At 45.5% G+C, this 11,472-nt stretch overlaps 2 non-coding genes across 2 annotated transcripts; both read left to right on the top strand.

Annotated features, from left to right (window-relative positions):
• Nucleotides 1-2,973: 2,973 nt before the first annotated feature.
• LOC118150021 (U1 spliceosomal RNA) lies at nt 2,974-3,137 on the top strand. Its single transcript, XR_004737789.1, has one exon. It is a non-coding gene; the product is annotated as a U1 spliceosomal RNA (small nuclear RNA).
• Nucleotides 3,138-8,925: 5,788 nt separating this feature from the next.
• Nucleotides 8,926-9,089, top strand: LOC118150020 (U1 spliceosomal RNA). The gene has a single exon (XR_004737788.1). It is a non-coding gene; the product is annotated as a U1 spliceosomal RNA (small nuclear RNA).
• The last annotated feature ends 2,383 nt before the right edge of the window (nt 9,090-11,472 follow it).

The following is an 11,472-nucleotide window of genomic DNA, read 5'->3' as shown; positions in this document are numbered from 1 at the left end:
GGATTACAGGCTTGAGCCACCGCACCCGGCCCCTAAGATTACTTTTATCTCTTCCTTTTCTTAAAAAAACAGTCTCATGTGGGAGGATGAGGTAGGAGAATTACTTGGACCAGGACCTGGGAGGCGGAGGTGGCAGGGAGCTGAGATCATGCCACTGCCCTCCAGCCTGGGCTACAGAGCGAGACTCCATCTCAAAAAAAAGAAAAAAGTCTCATTCACTGTCCCCCATGCTGGAGTGCAGTGGTGAGATCTCAGCTCACTGCAATTACTTCCTCCCAGGTTCAAGTGATTCTCCTACCTCAACCTTCCAAGTAGCTGAGATTACAGGCATGTGCCACCACCACCAGTTAATTTTTATAATTTTAGTAGAGATGAAATTTCACCATGTTGGCCAGGTTGGTCTTGAACTTCTGGCCTGAAGTAATCTGCCAGCCTCAGCCCTCCAAAGTGCTAGGATTACAGGTGTGAGCCACTGCGTCTGGCCTAAGATTATTTTTATAATCAAAAGAAATATTACTTAAGTTTTTGTTAGTCTTTCCAACTGTTCATGTGGAAATGCCACTAAACTGATAATCAAAACGATGATTGTGATAGAAAAGGCCTTTGGTGCTACATGAGCACATGGAGGTCACTCAGTGAGGTAGAAACTCAGTTTCTGTGGAGAATGAACTGCAGCAGGCCGGGCACGGTGGCTCACACCTATAATTCTAGCACTTTGGGAGGCCGAGGCGGGTGGATCATGAGGTCAAGAGATTGAGACCATCCTGGTCAACGAGGTGAAACCCCGTCTCTACTTAAAATACAAAAATTAGCTGGGCATGGTGGCTCGTGCCTGTAGTCCCAGCTACTCAGGAGGCTGAGGCAGGAGAATTGCTTGAACCCAGAAGGCGGAGGTTGCGGTGAGCCGAGATCATGCCATTGCACTCCAGCCTGGGTAACAACAGCAAAACTCCGTCTCAAAAAAAAAAAAAAAAAAAAGTTGAACTGCAGCAACACAGAATAAACCTGGGAAAGACCGAATTTCCTCTGCAGGATAAACCACCCGGGAGTGCACAGCACCCTTGTCACCTGAGGGTGAGGGGACAACAGGAGGCACCACAGGGAGGAGGGGGGCAGGGAACAGCTGGGGGAAAGCTCTGGAAAGGTCAGAGCCTGGGTTGATCCTGTTCAGATTTCTGACTCTTTCTGCTCCTCCTCTGTCAGAGCTGCTCACACTGTCTCCTTTCTGAGACTCCAGGGTTTAAGTGATGAGTTGTTATTAAACCAGAGACCAGGGTGCACAGGACAAGCACCTGTATTAAAAGGTGCTGTATCGGCTGGACTCGGTGGCTCATGCCTGTAATCCCAGCACTTTTGGTGGCCGAGGTGCGCAGATCACAAGGTCAGGGGTTGGAAACCAGCCTGGCCAATATGGTGAAACCCTGTCTCTACTAAAAACACTAATATTAGCTGAGCGTAGAGGTTCGTGCCCAGTTCTTGGTAGGTGAGGCAGAAGAACTGCTTGAACCCAGGAGGCAGAGGTTGCAGTGAGCCGAGATCATGCCATTAAACTCCAGCCTGGTGGACAAAGCACAACTCTGTATGTTAGAACCACAGGGGACTCACGGTAGTTTCATTCCATCACATAAATTCTTTTTGGATGGTGTAAATACACGATTTGATGAAAATAGTCCTAAGTTCAAATAATAGAATTTGATAGGAAGACATAGATACAACAGTTTATTTACTTTTTGACTCAGGGCCTCCCTCTGTTGCCCAGACTGGAGTGCAGTGGCATCATCAGGACTTACTGCAACCTTGACCTCCCAGGTTCAAGTGATCCTCCCACCTTAGCTTCCTGAGTAGCTGGGACTGTAGGCATTGTCACCACACCTGGCTAATTTTTTTTTTTTTTTTTTTTTTATTGTGGAGATGAACTCTCCCTATGTTGCCCAAGCTGGTCTGGAGCTCCAGGACTCAAACCATCTTTCTGCTTGGGTCTCCCAAAATCCTGGAATTGCAGGTGTGAGCCAACAAGCCCAGCCTTGAATTCAAAATTATCTGTAGCACCTGTGAATAGAGTTTGTGACCTGTACACGAACTTTAAAGTCATAATTGACATTCACCTGAGAACATTGTAGCAGAGTGAGGCTTTTGCAGGACTCTCAGCCAGCCATAAATATTCAGTAAACAATGACTCTTTTCAGGGCCTAGTGCTGTATACAAAGATACAGACTCCTTAGTAGTTGTCTATATGCCATTAACTATCATCATTTGAACAGAAGGTGCCTGGGGCGAGGGGTCATCAATTCCAGTATCTAATTCAGACAATACTGACCCCCAGGCCACCTGGCGTCGAGCCCATTTGCACTCTAAGCTATTGTTGCCAATTCTTTCTGAACAACATTTTATAAACATAGTCCCTGGTAAAGAACAGCAGAAAGCTACATTACAAGTAAAACTAAATATCAATTCCAAATGTAAATTGTTTGACAATTTAAAAATACAATTAAATAATAGCAGAAATGGGCTGGGCAGGGTGGCTCAAGCCTGTAGCCCCAGGACTTTGGGAGGCTGAGATGGGAGAATCACTTGAGATGAGGAGGTTGAAGCCAGCCTGGCTAACATGGTGAAACTCGGTCTCTACTAAAAAAAAAAAAACTACAAAAACTACCCAAGAGCGCCTTTACTCCCAGTTACTCAGGAGGCTGAGGCCTGAGAATCACTTGAACCCAGAAAGCGGAGTTTGCAGTAAGCTGTGATTGCGGCACTGCACTGCAGCCTGGGCCACAGCATGACACCCTGTCTCCAATAAATAAATAAATCATATCAAGAGTGAAGAGCTTTGAAAAACAGATATGTGTGAGGGTGGGTGCAGTGGATGGGCTTATAATGCCAGCACTTTGGGAGGCTGAGGTGGGTGGTTAACCTGAGGTCAGGAATTTGAGACCAGTCTGGCCAACACGGTGTAACCTTGTCTCTACTAAAAATACAGAAAGCACCTGGCAGGGGAGGTACCATGATCATGAAGGTGGTTTTCCCAGGGGGAGGCTCATCCATTGCACTCCGGATGTGCTGACCCCTGAGATTTCCCTAGATATGGGAAACTGGACTGCATAATTTGTGGTAGTGGGAGACTGCATTTGTGCTTTCCCCTCATAAAAAAATAAAAATAAAAAATTAGCCAGGCATGGTGGTACATGCTGTAGTTCCAACTACTTGGGAGGCTGAGTGAGGAGAATTGCTTGAACCAGGAGGCAGAAGTTGCAGTGAGCTGAGATCACGCCACTGCACTCCAGCTGCGTGACAGAGCAAGACTGCATATCAAAAAAAATAAAAAGAAAGAAAGAAAGACTGGAAATTTTTCTTTCTTTAAAAATAAAGGGGCCAGGTGCAGTGGCTCACACCTATAATCCCAGCACTTTGGGAGGCCGAGGCGGGTGGAACACAAGGTCAAGAGATCAAGATCATCCTGGTCAACAAGGTGAAACCTCATCTTTACTAAAAATACAAAAATTAGCTGGGCATGGTGGTGTGTGCCTGTAGTCCCAACTACTCGAGAGGCTGAGGCAGGAGAATTGCTTGAACCCAGAAGGAAGAGGTTGCAGTGAGCTGAGATCGTGCCATTGCACTCCAGTCTGGGTAACAAGAGCGAAACTCCATCTCAAAATAAATAAATACATAAAAATAAAGATGAGGATTTTGCTTTGTCGACCAGCCTGCTGGCCAACTCTTTGCTTCAGGTGATCCTACTGTCAGCCTCCCAAAGTGTTGGGATTATAGGTATGAACCATCACACCTGGTCTAGCCGGGAAATATTTGCACCTGATCTAGGAGGGTGTATTAAGTGTCTTCAAATTTCTTTTACATTCTGAGCCAGGTGCTGTGGCTAACACCAGTAATCCCAGCACTTTGGAAAGCCAAGGGAGGCAGATTACCTAAGGTCAAGACTTTGAGACCAGCCTGGCCAACATGGTGAAACCCCATTTCTACTAAAAATACAAAAATTAGCCAGGCATGGTAGTGTGCATCTGTAATCCCAGCTGTTCAGGAAGATGAGGCAGGAAAATCGCTTGAACCCAGGAGGCAGAGGCTGTGCAGTGAGCTGAGATCTCTCACCATTGCACTCCAGCCTGGGCAACAAGGCAAAACTCCATCTCCAAAGAAAAAAGGTCTTTTATGTTCTGTCTTTATTCATCCATCCTAGAGAAATCAAAACTAGATATTACAAGGATGGTTTAGACAGGAAACTGGTAAAGTGGACCCACTTTCCAAAAATGAGCTTTACACCTGTAGCCAAAAGATGGCAAAGTGAGACAGAGTGAGGTGGCTCACACCTATTATTTCGGCACTTTGGAGGCTGAGACAGGTGGGTCACTTGAGTCCAGGAATTGGAGACCAGCCTGGGTAACATGGTAAAAACCTCGTCTCTGCAAAATATACAAAACAATGCACCTGTAGTCCCATCTAGTAGGGAGGCTGAGATGGGAGGATTATTCCAGCCCAAAAGGTTGATGGTGAATTCACTCGAGACTGCACCACTGCACTTCATGCACTCCAGCCTCAATGACACAGTAAGACTCTATCTCAAAGAAAAAAAAAAAAAAGAAAATATTGCAAAGTGAACCAATATACTGTTGTTTAAATTTAAAATAAAGTGTTTAGACATATATCATACTTTATTATTTTCCACATTACCTCACTTCTACAATAACTAAACATCAATGGTTCCCTAGCATATAAAATAAATACGTACCGCTTCTAAAAACATGGTACAAGACCAGGCACAGTGGCTCACACCTGTAATTCCAGCACTTTGGGAGGCCATGGTGGCAAGATTATGTGAGCCCAAGAGTTTGAGACCAGCCTAGGTGACATAGGAAGATCCTGTCTCTACAAAACAATTTTAAGAAAATTAGCTGATCGGGCCGGGCGCAGTGGCTCACGCCTATAATCCCAGCACTTTGGGAGGCTGAGGCAGGTGGATCACGAGGTCAAGAGATCAAGACCATCCTGGTCAACAAGGTGAAACCCCGACTCTACTAAAAATACAAAAATTAGCTGGGCGTGGTGATGCGTGCTTTTAGTCCCAGCTACTCGGGAGGCTGAGGCAGGAGAATTGCTTGAACCCAGAAGGCAGAGGTTGCGGGGAGCCGAGATTGCACCATTGCACTCCAGCCTGGGTAACAAGAGTGAAACTCCGTCTCAAAAAAAAAAAAGAAAAGAAAAGAAAATTAGCTGATCATGGGGGCATGCACCTGTGGTCCCAGCTACTTGGGAGGCTGAAGTGGGAGGATCACTTGAACCTAGGAGGTTGAGGCTGCAGTGAGCTATAATTATGCCACTGCACTCCAGCCTGGATGACAGAGTGGATTTTGTCTCAAAAAAAAAAAAAATGAGGCTGGGCACGGTGGCTCACCTCTGTAATCCCAGCACTCTGGGAGGCCGAGGCAGGCAAATATCCTGAGGTCAGGAGAGCAAGACCAGCCTGGCTAACATGGTGAAACCACATCTCTACTAAAAACACAAAAATTAGCTGGGTGTAACGATGGGTGCCAGTGGTCCAGCTACTCCAGAGGCTGAGGCAGAAAAATGGCTTGACCTGGGAGACAGAGGGCACAGTGAACCCAGATTGTATCCAGTGCACTGCAGCATGGGCAACAGAGCAAGACTCCATCTCAAATGTACCCTAGAACTTAAAGTATAATAAAATATAAATAGGGCCAGGCGCGGTGGCTCAAGCCTGTAATCCCAGCACTTTGGGAGGCCGAGGCGGGTGGATCACGAGGTCCAGAGATCGAGACCATCCTGGTCAACATGGTGAAACCCCGTCTCTACTAAAATACAAAAAATTAGCTGGGCATGGTGGCGCGTGCCTGTAATCCCGGCTACTCAGGAGGCTGAGGCAGGAGAATTGCCTGAACCCAGGAGGCGGAGGTTGCGGTGAGCCGAGATCGCGCCATTGCACTCCAGCCTGGGTAACAAGAGTGAAACTCCATCTCAAAAAAAATAAATTAATCAATTAATTAATTAATTAATTAAATATAAATAAATATTAAAATTAAAGAAAAAATAAATGATAAATAAAAAAGCAGAATAGAAAAAATGACTGATCGCTAAAATACTGACAATACATTTAGGTGAAAAGGAAGCTTAGAACAAAATCTTCAGGTCCTTCACATCGTAGTAAAGCATGCCTTGTTCCATAGGACTAAACAGACATCCAAGAGGAGTCTACTGCAACATCCCAACTATTCCTCCCAGGCGTGAACTAACAGATAATTTTATTTTCTTCCTTTTGTTTTCCAAGGATTTTCCAAATCATCTAAAACTAAGATTACTTTTTTTTTTTTTCTGGGACGGAGTTTGGCTCTTGTTACCCAGGCTGGAGTGCAATGGCGCGATCTCGGATGACCGCAACCTCCACCTCCTGGGTTCAGACAATTCTCCTGCCTCAGCCTCCTGAGTAGTTGGGATTACAGGCACGTGCCACCATGCACAGCTAATTTTTTATATTTTTAGTAGAGACGGGGTTTCACCATGTTGACCAGGATGGTCTCGATCTCTTGACCTCGTCAACCCGCCTCGGCCTCCCAAGGTGCTGGGATTACAGGCTTGAGCCACTGCACCCGGCCCCTAAGATTACTTTTCTCTCTTCCTTTTCTTTAAAAAACAGTCTCATGTGGGAGGATGAGGTAGGAGAATTACTTGGACCAGGACCTGGGAGGCGGAGGTGGCAGGGAGCTGAGATCATGCCACTGCCCTCCAGCCTGGGCTACAGAGCGAGACTCCATCTCAAAAAAAAGAAAAAAGTCTCATTCACTGTCCCTCATGCTGGAGTGCAGTGGTGAGATCTCAGCTCACTGCAATCACTTCCTCCCAGGTTCAAGTGATTCTCCTACCTCAACCTTCCAAGTAGCTGAGATTACAGGCATGTGCCACCACCGCCAGTTAATTTTTATAATTTTAGTAGAGATGAAATTTCACCATGTTGGCCAGGTTGGTCTTGAACTTCTGGCCTGAAGTAATCTGCCAGCCTCAGCCCTCCAAAGTGCTAGGATTACAGGTGTGAGCCACTGCGTCTGGCCTAAGATTATTTTTATAATCAAAAGAAATATTACTTAAGTTTTTGTTAGTCTTTCCAACTGTTCATGTGGAAATGCCACTAAACTGATAATCAAAATGATGATTGTGATAGAAAAGGCCTTTGGTGCTACATGAGCACATGGAGGTCACTCAGTGAGATAGAAACTCAGTTTCTGTGGAGAATGAACTGCAGCAGGCCGGGCACGGTGGCTCACGCCTATAATCCTAGCACATTGGGAGGCCGAGGTGGGTGGATCATGAGGTCAAGAGATCGAGACCATCCTGGTCAAAGAGGTGAAACCCTGTGTCTACTTAAAATACAAAAATTAGCTGGGCATGGTGGCTCGTGCCTGTAATCCCAGCTACTCGGGAGGCTGAGGCAGGAGAATTGCTTGAACCCAGGAGGCAGAGGTTGCAGTGAGCCGAGATCATGCCATTAAACTCCAGCCTGGTGGACAAAGCACAACTCTATGTTAGAACCACAGGGGACTCACGGTAGTTTCATTCCATCACATAAATTCTTTATGGATGGTGTAAATACAGGATTTGATGAAAATAGTCCTAAGTTCAAATAATAGAATTTGATAGGAAGACATAGATACAACAGTTTATTTACTTTTTGACTCAGGGCCTCCCTCTGTTGCCCAGACTGGAGTGCAGTGGCATCATCAGGACTTACTGCAACCTTGACCTCCCAGGTTCAAGTGATCCTCCCACCTTAGCTTCCTGAGTAGCTGGGACTGTAGGCATTGTCACCACACCTGGCTAATTTTTTTTTTTTTTTTTTTATTGTGGAGATGAACTCTCCCTATGTTGCCCAAGCTGGTCTGGAGCTCCAGGACTCAAACCATCTTTCTGCTTGGGTCTCCCAAAATCCTGGAATTGCAGGTGTGAGCCAACAAGCCCAGCCTTGAATTCAAAATTATCTGTAGCACCTGTGAATAGAGTTTGTGACCTGTACACGAACTTTAAAGTCATAATTGACATTCACCTGAGAACATTGTAGCAGAGTGAGGCTTTTGCAGGACTCTCAGCCAGCCATAAATATTCAGTAAACAATGACTCTTTTCAGGGCCCAGTGCTGTATACAAAGATACAGACTCCTTAGTAGTTGTCTATATGCCATTAACTATCATCATTTGAACAGAAGGTGCCTGGGGCGAGGGGTCATCAATTCCAGTATCTAATTCAGACAATACTGACCCCCAGGCCATCTGGCGTCAAGCCCATTTGCATTCTAAGCTATTGTTGCCAATTCTTTCTGAACAACATTTTATAAACATAGTCCCTGGTAAAGAACAGCAGAAAGCTACATTACAAGTAAAACTAAATATCAATTCCAAATGTAAATTGTTTGACAATTTAAAAATACAATTAAATAATAGCAGAAATGGGCTGGGCAGGGTGGCTCAAGCCTGTAGCCCCAGGATTTTGGGAGGCTGACATGGGAGAATCACTTGAGATGAGGAGGTTGAAGCCAGCCTGGCTAACATGGTGAAACTCGGTCTCTACTGAAAAAAAAAAAAACTACAGAAATTACCCAAGAGCGCCTTTACTCCCAGTTACTCAGGAGGCTGAGGCCCGAGAATCACTTGAACCCAGAAAACGGAGTTTGCAGTAAGCTGTGATTGCGGCACTGCACTGCAGCCTGGGCCACAGCATGACACCCTGTCTCCAATAAATAAATAAATCATATCAAGAGTGAAGAGCTTTGAAAAACAGATATGTGTGAGGGTGGGTGCAGTGGATGGGCTTATAATGCCAGCACTTTGGGAGGCTGAGGTGGGTGGTTAACCTGAGGTCAGGAATTTGAGACCAGTCTGGCCAACACGGTGTAACCTTGTCTCTACTAAAAATACAGAAAGCACCTGGCAGGGGAGGTACCATGATCATGAAGGTGGTTTTCCCAGGGGGAGGCTCATCCATTGCACTCCGGATGTGCTGACCCCTGAGATTTCCCTAGATATGGGAAACTGGACTGCATAATTTGTGGTAGTGGGAGACTGCATTTGTGCTTTCCCCTCATAAAAAAATAAAAATAAAAAATTAGCCAGGCATGGTGGTACATGCTGTAGTTCCAACTACTTGGGAGGCTGAGTGAGGAGAATTGCTTGAACCAGGAGGCAGAAGTTGCAGTGAGCTGAGATCACGCCACTGCACTCCAGCTGCGTGACAGAGCAAGACTGCATATCAAAAAAAATAAAAAGAAAGAAAGAAAGACTGGAAATTTTTCTTTCTTTAAAAATAAAGGGCCGGGTGCGGTGGCTCACACTTATAATCCCAGCACTTTGGGAGGCCGAGGCGGGTGGATCATGAGGTCAAGAGATCAAGACCATCCTGGTCAACAAGGTGAAGCCCGATCTCTACTAAAAATACAAAATTTAGCTGGGCATGGTGGTGTGCACCTGTAGTCCCAGCTACTCGGGAGGCTGAGGCAGGAGAATTGCTTGAACCCAGAAGGCAGAGGTTGCGGTGAGCTGAAATTGTGCCATTGCACTCCAGTCTGGGTAACAAGAGCGAAACTCCATCTCAAAATAAATAAATAAATAAAAATAAAGATGAGGATTTTGCTTTGTCGACCAGCCTGCTGGCCAACTCTTTGCTTCAGGTGATCCTACTGTCAACCTCCCAAAGTGTTGGGATTATAGGTATGAGCCATCACACCTGGTCTAGCCGGGAAATATTTGCACCTGATCTGGGAGGGTGTATTAAGTGTCTTCAAATTTCTTTTACATTCTGAGCCAGGTGCTGTGGCTAACACCAGTAATCCCAGCACTTTGGAAAGCCAAGGGAGGCAGATTACCTAAGGTCAAGACTTTGAGACCAGCCTGGCCAACATGGTGAAATGCCATTTCTACTAAAAATACAAAAATTAGCCAGGCATGGTAGTGTGCATCTGTAATCCCAGCTGTTCAGGAAGATGAGGCAGGAAAATCGCTTGAACCCAGGAGGCAGAGGTTGTGCAGTGAGCTGAGATCTCTCACCATTGCACTGCAGCCTGGGCAACAAGGCAAAACTCCATCTCAAAAGAAAAAAGGTCTTTTATGTTCTGTCTTTATTCATCCATCCTAGAGAAATCAAAACTAGATATTACAAGGATGGTTTAGACAGGAAACTGGTAAAGTGGACCCACTTTCCAAAAATGAGCTTTACACCTGTAGCCAAAAGATCGCAAAGTGAGACAGAGTGAGGTGGCTCACACCTATTATTTCGGCACTTTGGAGGCAGAAGCAGGCGGATCACTTGAGTCCAGGAATTTGAGACCAGCCTGGGTAACATGGTAAAAACCTCATCTCTGCAAAATATACAAAACAATGCACCTGTAGTCCCATCTAGTAGGGAGGCTGAGATGGGAGGATTATTCCAGCTCAGGAGGTCGATGGTGAATTCACCTGATACTGCACCACTGCACTGCATGCACTCCAGCCTCAATGACACAGTAAGACTCTATCTAAAAAAAAAAATTATAAAGTGAATATGCTGTTGTTTAGGGCCAGGCAAGGTGACTCCTGTAATCTCAGCATTTTGGGAGGCCAACGTGGGCAGATTATGAGGTCAGGAGTTCGAGACCAGCCTGGCCAATATGGTGAAACTCTGTCTCTACTAAAAATACAAAAATTAGCTGGGCATGGTGGCAGGCACCTGTAGTCTCAGCTGCTCAGAAGGCTGAGGGAGGAGCCTCCTCAGGAACCTGTGAGGTGGAGGTTACAGTGAGCTGAGATTGCACCTCTGCACTCCAGCTTGGGTGACAGAGTGAGACTCCATCTCAAATGTACTGTTCTTTAAATTTAAAATGAAGTGTTTAGACATATATCATATTTTATTATTTTCCACATTAACTCACCTCTTCAATAACTAAACATCAATAGTTCCCTAGCATATAAAGTAAATATATACAGCTTCTAAAAACACAGTACAAGGCCAGGCACAGTGGCTCACACCTCTAACCCCAGTGCTTTGGGAGGCCGCAGTGGAAGAATTACGTGAGCCCAAGAGTTTGAGACCAGCCTAGTCAACACAGGGAGATCCTGTCTCTAGAAAACAATTTTAAGTGAATTAGCTGAGCATGGTGGCACGCCCCTGTGGTCCCAGCTACTTGGGAGGCTGAAGGGGGAGGATCATCTGAGCCCAGGAGGTTGAGGCTGCAGTGAGCTATGATTATGCCATTGCACTCCAGCCTGGGTGACAGAGTAAGATCCTGTCTCAAAAAAATAAATAAATAACAAAACACGGTAGAAAAAAATGACTGATAGCTAAAATACTGACAATACATTTAGGTGAAAAGGAAGCTTAGAACAAAATCTTCAGTACACTCACATCTTAGTAGAGTATGCCTTGTTACATAGGACTAAATAGACATCCAAGAGGAGTCTACTACAAAATCCCAAGTATTCCTCCCAGGCATGA

This window comes from Callithrix jacchus, chromosome 21 (assembly GCF_049354715.1).
Source record: "Callithrix jacchus isolate 240 chromosome 21, calJac240_pri, whole genome shotgun sequence".
In the NCBI taxonomy this organism is placed as follows: Eukaryota; Metazoa; Chordata; class Mammalia; order Primates; family Cebidae; genus Callithrix; species Callithrix jacchus.
The sequence above is the reverse complement of the archived record's forward strand: the minus strand, read 5'-3'. Positions and strand labels throughout refer to the sequence as shown.